Source organism: Phycodurus eques, chromosome 15 (genome assembly GCF_024500275.1).
Source record: "Phycodurus eques isolate BA_2022a chromosome 15, UOR_Pequ_1.1, whole genome shotgun sequence".
In the NCBI taxonomy this organism is placed as follows: domain Eukaryota; kingdom Metazoa; phylum Chordata; class Actinopteri; order Syngnathiformes; family Syngnathidae; genus Phycodurus; species Phycodurus eques.
The window spans coordinates 845,444-857,706 of NC_084539.1; the positions used below are offsets into that span (position 1 = coordinate 845,444).

Below are 12,263 nucleotides of genomic sequence, written 5' to 3' on the forward strand. Positions count from 1 at the left end.
GATGGTTGTTGCTCAGTGCACCGGTAGTTTCTTTCTTTTTCATGACATTCCCAATTTTAGTATTGGCTACGCCCAATGTTTGTGCAGTAGCTCTGATCGATTTTTCCCTCTTCTCACAATTTCAAATTGTTTTGCTTTTCTCCCATAGACGGCTCTCTGGTCTTGGTGTTTCTTAATAGCAAATACAGTTTTCACAGGTGAAACCCAAAGCCAAAAACAAGCACTATCTTGCGCTTGTTTTAAAAACACCCATCCGTTACCTGTTCAAATACTCTTGTTCACTTGAAAAGTGGGTGGCTTCAAACAAAAGGTGCACTGTCCTGAGTTGTTTCACACATTCAGATGTAAATGCCATGAAATAAAAGCTGGAATTCTTAACTTTTGTCTCATATTCATTCTTTTGATCTGGAACCCAAATGTCTTCAGTATACAACAAAAACAATGAAATTGACCTTGCCGTTCCAATACTTTTGGAGGGGACTGCGTATGGAGCCACCATGACTTAGCACCAAACAGGTCAGGTTAAAAAAACTGAGAGCTGTTTTATTTGTATTACCTCGGTACGTAGAGAGTTAAACCTATTAGACGTTTCTGTCAAAGTTATAAGATATTAGATTGTATATCCTGGATTAACATGTCGGGCATAAACTGTAGACTGTACACTAAATGTGCAATCGTTTCTATTTGTGAACGTCATCCTGCACAGCTTCCGGTCCATGTTGATGCAGCAAAACTGACGTCACACTGTTGGGGAAAAAAAAAAAAAAAAAAAAAAAGAAAAGACGACGCAAACAACAGTCATTCTTCGACGACCTACCGTACCGGACAGCGACAACGCTACTTCTTTGTACGCTGGTTCAAAAAAACAGAAAGAGGTAGGAATTATTCTTGAAGACTCATACTCCTTTTGTCATGTGTATTATATAACAGGCAGGTTCAATGGCAATTGCTTACACGGGTTATCATCTCTTAATCTTTATGTCCGTCTGGCGCTAGCTTGGCAGCTAACTCTACCAAGCGGCTTGTGTTTCAACATTACTACAATATTTAGTCGATGTAAATCAGTCAGATCGCGAAGTATGTGATGGCCTAATAAACCCGTTTTCCACATTTATTTTTTGGGGGGTGCGGGTGACACCAGTCTTCTGATGTTTTAGTTCAGTGGATGTTGATTGTACCTATGTATTTAAGATCACATACGACCAAACTCTCTGAAACTGAACACATGGTAGTTTTCGCATCTGTCCGTCGTGAGGTAAGCTCGAAGAGTTTGGCCGTTTTACTGTAATATCATTTTTTTCTCGCTTTTAAGTCCAGGACATGTTCATTGAGACGTATGAAAATATCTGACACTGCAGTTTTTGTATTGCATATATAAGTGCAATTTTATCGTAAGAATTTTACGTTTGAGTTTTAATTTTATTGAAGAATTTTGGGCGTTTGTCGATTGAATGAAGTAAAAGGTCTTTGACTGAGCAGAAGCTTGTCGGCCATTTCAAATGGGGAACCGCCCAGCGGAGGTGCATTGCTGCAGTTTGGCATGGCTGAAGTCCTGCATTGATGATACACTGTGCATGATCACTGTTAATGATTGACACGTTTCCTCTGTATAAGCGTTCTGAATTGTGTAAAAATAGGAACTATACTTTTTGGTGGAGAAGTATAAAAAAAAAAAAATGTTGCCGTTGACATTTTTTTCGGGTGGGGAACTTTACAAAGGGCTCCAAAAGGGGCGATTCACGGTTCTGACTGTTAGGGGTGCTCAATGCCCCATCCGAATGTCAAATTCCTCATTTCCTTCTAATCAAACTGTTCTTATCACATTTAGGCAGAGGTGGGTAGGAACGGGCTACATTTACTCGGTTACATTTAAGTAACATTTTGGATAAATTGTGCTTGTCAGAGTAGTTTTAATGAACCATTCGTTTTACTTTTACTAAAGTATTAGTTTAGAAGAAACTGTAGTTTTACTCCACTACAGTGATCGACATGCCGCTCACTACTTAATAATACTACTTAATTAATTTATTAATTAAGTGTTCTTCCGTCCATCGTTCTGTTGGACTTAAATGCTGATGTGGTCAATGACAGAACTTGATTGGAAAGAACGGCCCCCCTGATCAGAACCTAAGCGTTATTCTGTTATTGGAACTCTCTGCTCTCCACGGATTGTCCATAACGGACACCATGTTCAAGCATCAGGGTGTCCACGCGTGCACTTGGCACCAGGACACCCTAGGTCGCAGTTCGATGATCAACTTTGTGGTCGTGTCATCGGACTCACGGTCGCATGTGTTGGACACTTGGGTGAAGAGAAGGGCGGAGTTGTCAACCGATTACCACCTGGTGGTGCGTTGACTATGATGGTGGGGGAAGATGCCAGTCTGACCTAGCAGGCCCAAACATATTGTGAGGGTCTGCTGTGAACGTCTGGCAGAATCCCCTGTCAGAAAGAGTTTCAACTCCGACAGAACTTTACTCATGTTCCGGAGGAGGCGGGGGACATCGAGTCCGAGTGGACCACGTTCCGCGCTTCCATTGCTGTGGCCGTAAGGCGGCCTATCATGGCAGCAATCCCCGAGCTCCTTGGTGGACACCAATGGTGAGGGATGCTGTCAAGCTGAAGAAGGAGTCCTATCAGGCCTTTTTGGCCTTTGGGACTCCTGAGGCAGCTGATTGGTACCTGCTGGCCAAGCAGAAAGCAGCATTGTTGGTCGCTGAAGCAAAAACGTGGGCATTGGAGGAGTTCGGTGAGGCCATGAAGAAAGACTTCTGGACGGCTTTGAGGAAATTCTGGTCCACCATCTGGCGTCTTAGGAGGGGGAAGCATTGCACTATTAACATTGTGTATAGTGGTGATCGGGCGCTACTGACCTTGACTTGTGATGTTGTGAGTCGGTGGGAAGAATACTTCAAAGACCTCCTCAATTCCACTGACATGCCTTCCCATGAGGAAGCAGAGTCTGTGATCTCTGATGCGGGCTTTCCTATCTCTGCGGTTGAGGTCACAGAGGTAGTTAAAAAGCTCCTTGGTGGCAAGGGCCGGGGGATGGATGAGATTCACCCGGAGTTCCTAAAGGCTCTGGATGTTGTAGGGTTGTCCTGGTTGACATGCCTATGCAGCATCGAGTGGACATCGGGGACAATGCCTCTGGATTGGCAGACTGGGGAGGTGGTCCCCGGAGGGTGTGTTCCAACTGTCGGGGGATCACATTCCTCAGCCTCCCTGGTAAGGTCTATTCAGGGGTGCTTTTGAGGAGGGTTCGCCGGGAAGTTGAATCTCAGATTCAGGAGGAGTAGTGTGGTTTTCGCCCTGGTCATGGAACATGTGGACCAGCTCAAGACCCTTGGCAGGGTACTCGAGGGTGCATGGGAGTTCGCCCAACCAGTCTACATGTATTTTTGTGGACTTGGAGAAGGTGCTAAAGCTACTGCCTCCGTGACCCGACCTCTGATAAGCAGAAGACAATGGATGGATGGATGGAAGTGTGCTATCTATTTTTAGATTTCCGTTTTCGACTTCCACATCGGGTGCAGTTGCTCCAATCCACCGTGATTACCACAGTGATTTTTGACTCAAGTTCACCAATCAAACGACACAAGAAAGTCACGTCTGCACAAAGCCTTCCATTGGGCTTCGCGGGCGACTCAAATTTACATTAACAGACTACGAAAAAAAAAACCAGCTTTAGCATGCAGTGTAGTTTTTTTCACTGCCCAAACTTGGATATTTGGAACTTGGAAACCGGAGTGCCTGGCGAAAACCCACGCAGGCACGGGGAGAACATGCAAACTCCACGCAGGCGGGGCCGGGGATTGAACCCGGTCCTCAGAACTGTGAGGCAAACGCTCTAACCAGTCGGTCACCGTGCCGCCAGATTGCATTTATGTTAAAGTGATATTGTTCAGGAATATCTGAATTTGCACATTCATCCATCCATCCATTTTCTGAGCCGCTTCTCCTCACTAGGGTCGCGGGCGTGCTGGAGCCTATCCCAGCTGTCATCGGGCAGGAGGCGGGGTACACCCTGAACTGGTTGCCAGCCAATCGCAGGGCACATACAAACAAACAAACATTCGCAGTCACAGTCACACCTACGGGCAATTTAGAGTCTCCAATTAATGCATGTTTTTGGGATGTGGGAGGAAACCGGAGTGCCCGGAGAAAACCCACGCAGGCATGGGGAGAACATGCAAACTCCACGCATGCGGGGCCGGGGGTTGAAGCTCGGTCCTCAGAACTGTGAGGCAAACGCTCTAACCAGTCATTCGGTCACCGTGCCGCCAGATTGCATTTATGTTTACGTGATGTTGTTCAGGAATATCTGAATTTGCACATTCATATTTAATTTTATTTGACATTCATGCTCTGACTTAAAAATAAATAAATTAATAAATCAGAAGTTACTCACTAGTTCCTCAGTACTTGTCCTTTTTTCACTGAGTACTTTCTTACTCGAGTAATTTGGCGGACTACTTTTTCCTTTACTTGTCATTTCTAAAGTAACAGTTCTCTTACTTGAGTACAATATCTGGCTACTAAATCCACCTCTGCATTCAGGAGCAAAGATAATGAGCTGTCAGTTTAATGAAATATTTTCTTGAAGTCAGTTTCCTCACTAAATAAATATACAATGTATAAATATATACAGTGGGTACGGAAAGTATTCAGACCCCCTTAAATCCTTCACTCTGTTATATTGCAGCCATTTGCTGAAATCATTTGTTTTCCTCATTAATGTACACGCAGCACCCCATATTGACAGAAAAAAACTGAATTGTTGACTCATCGTTTGTGCACCTATGCTTGCTTTCGTTTGTCAGAAACACCTGCCCAACTCTACATTACTATTGTATGGTTTTCTTGGTAAATAAAGTTGGCAGGAATTGGTGAACATGTCACATTTGCACTCTTGCAAGAGTGAAAAGACTTAAAAATGGCTAACCCCATAAGACCGTAGAGGAAATGTTTTAAAAGTATTTTTTAGAATGAATACTTAGTAGATTTTGCAGAATTATTAAAAAAAACTGGAATATCACACAGCCTTAAGTATTCAGACCCTTTGCTGTGACATTTATATTTAACTCGACTGCTGTCCATTTCTTCTGATAAGCCTTGAGATGGTCCTACACCTTCATTCGAGTCCAGCTGTGTTAGTTTATACTGATTGGACTAGATTAGGAAAGCCACACACCTGTCTATCTAAGACCTTACAGGTCACAGTGCATGTCAGAGCGAATCTTGAGCTAAAAGGAACTGCCTGAAGAGCTCAGAGACAGAATTGTTGCAAGGCACAGATCTGGCCAAGGTTACAAAAACATTTCTGCTGCACTTAAGGTTCCTAAGAGCACAGTGGCCTCAATCATCTTTAAATGGAAGACGTGTGGGACGACCCGGCCAAACTGAGCAATCGGGGGAGAAGAGCCTTGGTCAGAGAGGTAAAGAAGAACCCAAAGATCACTGTGGCTGAGCTCCAAAGATGCAATTGCGAGATGGGAGAAAGTTCGAGAAAGTCAACCATCATTGCAGCCCTCCACCAGTCGTGGCTTTATGGCAGTGGTCCGACGGAAGCCTCTCCTCAGTGCAAGACACATGAAAGCCCGCATGGAGTTTGCTAAAAACACCTAAAGAACTCCAAGATGGTGAAAAATAAGATTCTCTGGTCTGATGAGACCAAGATGACACTTTTCCCCCTTAATTCTAAGCGGTATGTGTGGAGAAAACCAGGCACTGCTCATCACCTGTCCAACTGTCCATCGCCTTCCCAACAGTGAAGCATGATCACCATGCAGCATCATGCTGGGGGGTGTTTTTGAGCTGCAGGGGCAGGACAATCGAAGGACAGATGAATGCGGTAAAGTACAGGGATATCATGGACAAAAAACTCCAGAGTGCTCAAGACCTCAGACTGGGCTGAAGGTTCAACTTCCAACAAGACATTGACCCTAAAGCGCACAGCTAACATTAAATAAGGAGTGGCTTCAGAACAACTCCATGACTGTTCATGAATGGCCCAGCCAGAGCCCTGACGTAAACCCAATTTGAGCATCTCTGGAGAGACCTGAAAATGGCTGTCCACCAATGTTCACCATCCAACCTGACAGAACTGGAAAGGATCTGCGAGGAGAAATGGCAGAGGATCCCCAAATGTAGGTATGAAAAACTTGTTGCATCATTCCCAAAAAGACTCCTGGCTGTATTTGCTCAAAGGGGGGCTTCTACTAAATACTGAGCAAAGGGTCTGAATACTTATGGCTGTGTGATATTTCAGTATGTCTTTTTGAATTAATCTGCAAAAACTTCAACAATTGTTTTTTAATAAATATATTAAAAATAAAATTTTTTTAATAAATACAATATCATGTTCTCATTGATTATGCAAGAAGAGCTCCTTTCACATTAGCGTTTGGGATGCAGGAGGTTTTGTTGCGCCGCCTACATGTGTTGAAGGTTTATCGGTGTGAGAGGATTGCAGAGTGGCTGTCGCTCAGTTGCTAGTTTGAATCCTGGCTCCGGCTGTCCACTGTCAAAATGTCCTTGGGCAAGACACTGAACCCTAAATTGCCTCAAGCTTAGCATTGTAAATGAGAGAGAGTTTTTTATTGCCTGAACCTAGTTAAACAAAGGTCATTGTCATGATTGAAGTCTCCAACGACCAACCAAAATAGGTTCCTTTGCTCAACGAAGGTTGCAAAACACTCGTCTAACGATTACTCGCCTAAATAAAAGCTCCAGTTGTGAAATAAGTCTTATAATGCGCATAGACTGACATGTTTCACAATTCATATCTAATCGGGGTAGAGGAGTGATTATTGTGTATTATTACTATTATTTATTTATCACCTGATGATAGTCAAACTTAAATGAGCACAGCTCATGCGTGACATGGACACTATTCTCATCTTTTTGACTCCAAACACCAGCACAATGGATTTAAATTGAAACGACCAGGATGTGCTTTAACTGCCGAATTCCAGCTTTAATTTGATGGCATTTACATCCAAATCAGGTCAACGGTGTAGGAATTATAACTGTTCGTGTAGATCCACCATGCTGGCTGTGCTAAATGTTAGCATCACATATCCCTGGGTTACTGAAACAGGTCTGACACATATCACGCAATACCAAATTAGGATTCACAAACGTATATACCGTTGGAGGTTTGTTTCAGCACAAACCTATTTTTTCCTACCCTACAATGCTGTACTGGAGCCAAAGAAATGCTAAAAACAAATGTCTTTAGGATGAACGTCAAGGCTCTGGGAAATGTAGATTTCAATGTAAGATCACCATGCATGGACAGTGCTACAAACGGGCATTGTTACTACGTTAACTAGAATTCAACACTGGCTTCGGCCGGTCGAAAGACTTAGTTGGGTGTGTTTGATCTATTTCTTGCGTTTAGTCGTGCTCGGACTCAGTTTCTTAATCCCCATTCGTTATTCTTATTGACAGTAACAAATGACTAGCGAATCTAGATAGACTCTTTACTCCTTTTAGTGTTCTAGCATAATATTCCAACAAATGAAAAATCAAATGTGATTATTTGAAAACGATCTATTGAACCGGTAAGAGAGTACACACTGCAATGTTTTGGCTGACTGATTTTAGCTGCCGTGTCTCCCTCCTTAAAAGTTCTCAATTTCTTTGCTTGGTTTGTGCTTTGACATGCAATGTCACCTGTGGGACATTATATAGACAGGTGTGTGCGAATGCGACTAAATACGATTCTGTGCCGCGGAGGTGAACGTTCGCTTGGTGTCCGTTGTCAGCAATCACATGACGTGGCAAAACGCCAAATTAAGTGATTGGGTGGTAGAGACACTTGTCACATTGGTCTGGCTGGAACCGCATTATAGCAGAAATGAGCAAAGTTTGAAGAGCAAAATAGCAGGCAAATTAGTACGCGTTTATCGAGGAAAATACTATAATATACAGCCATAACAGGGACCGGAAACCGAAAATGAATTAGTACGTCACTTGAGAAAATGAACCTATAATTTAAGAGTACATTAATAAATCCTTATAAGTAGTCCCACAATGGTGAAATTTGCATACTTTTAGCAGCAATAGTGAATACAGGAAATACAAAAGACATTTGGCTGTAAATGCGTCCGCTATTCCAAGGTTGCTGCAATAATTACTTTAAAATAACAAATTTGAAGCCATAATTTATTAACAAGTACGATTATAAGAGTAATGATTACTTTGTGAAATTGAACAGCATGCTGAAGTTTTTAATTTTTTTTATTTAATTTTTTATTTCTTTTTCCTTTTACATAATATACTGCAATAACTGTCCTGCGGGGGTGCTCTTGATATAATATAAAAAATATGGAAAGTCAGAAAAATTGTTCTGGAAGGGAATTTCTATAGGTTGGAAGCTCTGCAGTCATAGCCATAAATTCAAATGTACTAATAATTGGCATGGTTTTTTTATTAATAATTGGCAGGTTTGATTTATTTCTATATTTGCATTAATGTAGTGTTGCATTTCATTTGTATGAAAAGTGCTTACAAATCAAATCTGTTTGATTAATCGATAATTTATTTCGGTGTTTCAGTTTTTGGATTTGGGTTCCTCCTGTTTTTGGTTTTGGTGAAGAATTTTCTTTTTGGTGCATCACTAATATCAACTAGTCCACATGATCTGGCCAAAGCTATGTGACTGTGTAATTCAGAGAGAAGAAAGTTGACATGTGGCTGAGTGTCTCTCCCTCTGCACCGTGAAGCTTATCGGCTTGCACAAACACAGATATCTGTAAATATCGAGAAACCATCAAAACCACACCTAAGATGATGGTTGTGGACTTGGTCTACATTTTTATTTATTTATTTTATTTTTGGGTGTGGATTTTCAGAAAAAAAGAAAATTATCAAACATCTTTAAAAGACTTAATTTATTAAATTTGTGTCTCTTAGAATTTATTAAATAAAATATTACAGAATTTCAAGTCAAATAATGTGGCCATATTAAAAGACTTGTTCGGGACCAAACAAAACATTTGAAGGTTCCATTTATTGTCAGATTTTGACCTGACCATGCATGGAAAGAGAGGTCAGCAAATTCCAACAACAGCCCAGCTTTAGCATCTGAATGTAGATCTGATGGCTTTGCAAATTGTAAGACAAAAGCAAGGCAGAAGAATGGAAATGTGTGGACATTGGGTGAGTGTGGTCAGCAAGATGGCTGCTGCTAAAAATACAAAATAGCCAGACATACATGCATACTTTGGATATAAAAACTTTATTTATAGAGCACTTTAACCACCGCAGCTCTAACAAAGCGCTATAGTAATCGTCATTATTAAGTATATTTTTTAAGAGTTAAAAATGTTTTTGTTTCATGAAGAAAGAACATGTTGTGGTATTTGTAACAGTGGGTTAGGGGTTGATTTAATAAATGCAGTACAGTGTGCACACTATAGTTACAGGTAAAAAAAACCCATATATGCAGTGTTGGGCTGCCGTTTATTTTTTTTAAACTTTGTTATTCTCTCAAAAATCCCCTTGCTGTTTGCCTGTTGTCTACCTTCTGACGTTAATGTACATGCACAGTAGTGGTAATCCAGGTCTTTTTTGGAAAAATTCTTTTTTTGGGGCAATTACTTGAGTGAATGAATAGTCGATAATCAATTCTAAAAAGATTTGATAGTGACAGTCCTAATGCACACCCAATGTAGATAATTTTACATCATGATAACGATATATCCCAATACAGTATTATTCCCTTAAATTACATGAAATAACTGGAGATTTTCTATTCTTTTTTTATCATTTGTTCGTAAAATTAATTTTTATGGAACACACAAAATTTATAAAAGATTAATAAAATTTAAACAATTATCCAATGGCTAAATAAATATCTGGTAGTACAACAGTAAAGTGCAAATAATTAAAATAAATACAACACAGTAGTGTTGCACCAAGTACCAGTCCCAGTACGTGACCGCAAATATTTTGATGTGAAAAATAGCAAGTTTTTTTTTTTTTTTAGGACTGGTACTTTAAAAAGAATAAATAAAAACATGCGCAACAGCCCCTCCTTGAGCAGTCACCTTGTTGTGGTGGAGGGGTTTGTGTGTCCCAGTGATCCTAGGAGCTAAGTTGTCTGGGGCTTTATGCCCCTGGCAGGGTCACCCATGACAAACAGGTCCTAGGTGAGGGACCAGACAAAGCACGGCTCAAAGACCCCCTAATGATGACTACAAACAATGGACTTCGTTTTCCCTTGCCCGGACGCGGGTCACCGGGGCCCCCCACTGGAGCCAGGCCTGGTGGTGGGGCTCGAAGGCGAGCACCTGGTGGCCGGGCCTGCACCCATGGGGCCCGGCCGGGCACAGCCCGAAAGGGTAACGTGGGTCCCCCTTCCCATGGGCTCACCACCTGTGGGAGGGGCCATAGGGCTCGGGTGCAGTGTGAGCTGGGCGGTGGCCGAAGGCGGGGACCTTGGCGATCCGATCCCCGGCTACAGAAGCTGGCTCTAGGGACGTAGAATGTCACCTCTCTGGCAGGGAAGGAGCCCGAGCTGGTGTGTGAGGTCGAGAAGTTCCGACTAGATATAGTCGGACTCGCCTCCACACACAGCTTGGGCTCTGGTACCAGTCCTCTCGAGAGGGGTTGGACTCTCTTCCACTCTGGAGTTGCCCACGGTGAGAGGCGCCGAGCAGGTGTGGGTATACTTATTACCCCCCCGGCTCGGCGCCTGTACGTTGGGGTTCACCCCGGTGGACGAGAGGGTAGCCTCCCTCCGCGTTCGGGTGGGGGGACGGGTCCTGACTGTTGTTTGTGCCTATGCACCAAACAGCAGTTCAGAGTACCCACCCTTTTTGGAATCCTTGGAGGGGGTGCTGGAGAGCGCTCCCGCTGGGGATTCCATTGTTCTGTTGGGGGACTTCAATGCTCACGTGGGCAATGACAGTGAGACCTGGAAGGGCGTGATTGGGAGGAACGGACCCCCCGATCAGAACCCGAGCGGTGTTCTGTTATTGGACTTCTGTGCTCGTCATGGATTGTCCATAACGAACACCATGTTCAAGCATAAGGGTGTCCACACGTGCACTTGGCACCAGGACACCCTAGGTCGCAGTTCGATGATCTTTGTGGTTCGTGTCATCGGACTTGCGGCCACATGTCTTGGACACTCGGGTGAAGAGAGGGGCGGAGCTGTCAACTGATCACCACCTGGTGGTGAGTTGGCTCCGATGGTGGGGGAAGATGCCGGTCCGACGTGGCAGGCCCAAACGTATTGTGAGGGTCTGCTGGGAACGTCTGGCAGAATCCCCTGTCAGAAGGAGTTTCAACTCCCACCTCCGACAGAACTTTGCTCATGTTCCGGGGGAGGCTGGGGAGATCGAGTCCGAGTGGACCATGTTCCACGCCTCCATTGCTGAGGCGGCCGACCGGAGCTGTGGCCTGTCGTGGCGGCAATCCCCGAACCCGTTGGTCGACACCAACGGTGAGGGATGCCGTCAAGCTGAAGAAGGAGTCCTATTGGGCCTTTTTGGCCTGTGGGACTCCTGAGGCAGCTGATGGGTACCGGCTGGCCAAGCGGAATGCAGCTCTGGTGGTCGCTGAAGCAAAAACTCGGGTATGGGAGGAGTTCGGTGAGGCCATGGAGAAAGACTTCCGGACGGCTTCGAGGAAATTCTGGTCCACCATCCGACGTCTCAGGAGAGGAAAGCAGTGCACCACCAACACTGTGTATCGTGGGGATGGGGCGCTGCTGACATCGACTCGGGACGTTGTGAGTCGGTGGGGAGAATACTTCGAAGACCTCCTCAATTCCACCGACACGCCTTCCCATGAGGAAGCATAGTGTGGGTTCTCTGAGGCGGGCTCTCCTATCTCTGGGTTTGAGGTCACCGAGGTAGTTAAAAAGCTCCTCGGTGGCAGGGCCCCGGGGGTGGATGAGATTCGCCCGGAGTTCCTAAAGGCTCTGGATGTTGTGGGGCTGTCCTGGCTGACACGCCTCTGCAACATCGCGTGGACATCGGGGACAGTGCCTCTGGATTGGCAGACTGGGGTGGTGGTCCCCCTTTTTAAGAAGAGGGACCGGAGGGTGTGTTCCAACTACAGGGGGATCACACTGCTCAGCCTCCCTGGTAAGGTCTATTCAGGGGTGCTGGAGAGGAGGTTCCGTCGGGAAGTCGAATCTCAGATTCAGGAGGAGCAGTGTGGTTTTCGTCCTGGCCGTGGAACAGTGGACCAGCTCTACACCCTCGGCAGGGTCCTCGAGGGTGCATGGGAGTTCGCCCAACCA

General features: G+C 44.4%; 1 protein-coding gene across 4 annotated transcripts in view; it reads left to right on the forward strand.

The window, feature by feature from the left end:
- Positions 1-782: 782 nt before the first annotated feature.
- Positions 783-12,263, forward strand: part of sptan1 (spectrin alpha, non-erythrocytic 1) — a 123,093-nt gene continuing 111,612 nt past the window's right edge. For all 4 annotated transcript variants that reach the window (XM_061698168.1, XM_061698169.1, XM_061698170.1 and 1 more), the window contains exon 1: positions 783-875. The gene's annotated coding sequence lies outside the window, so the exon portion shown is untranslated. The remainder of the gene's footprint in view (positions 876-12,263) is intronic.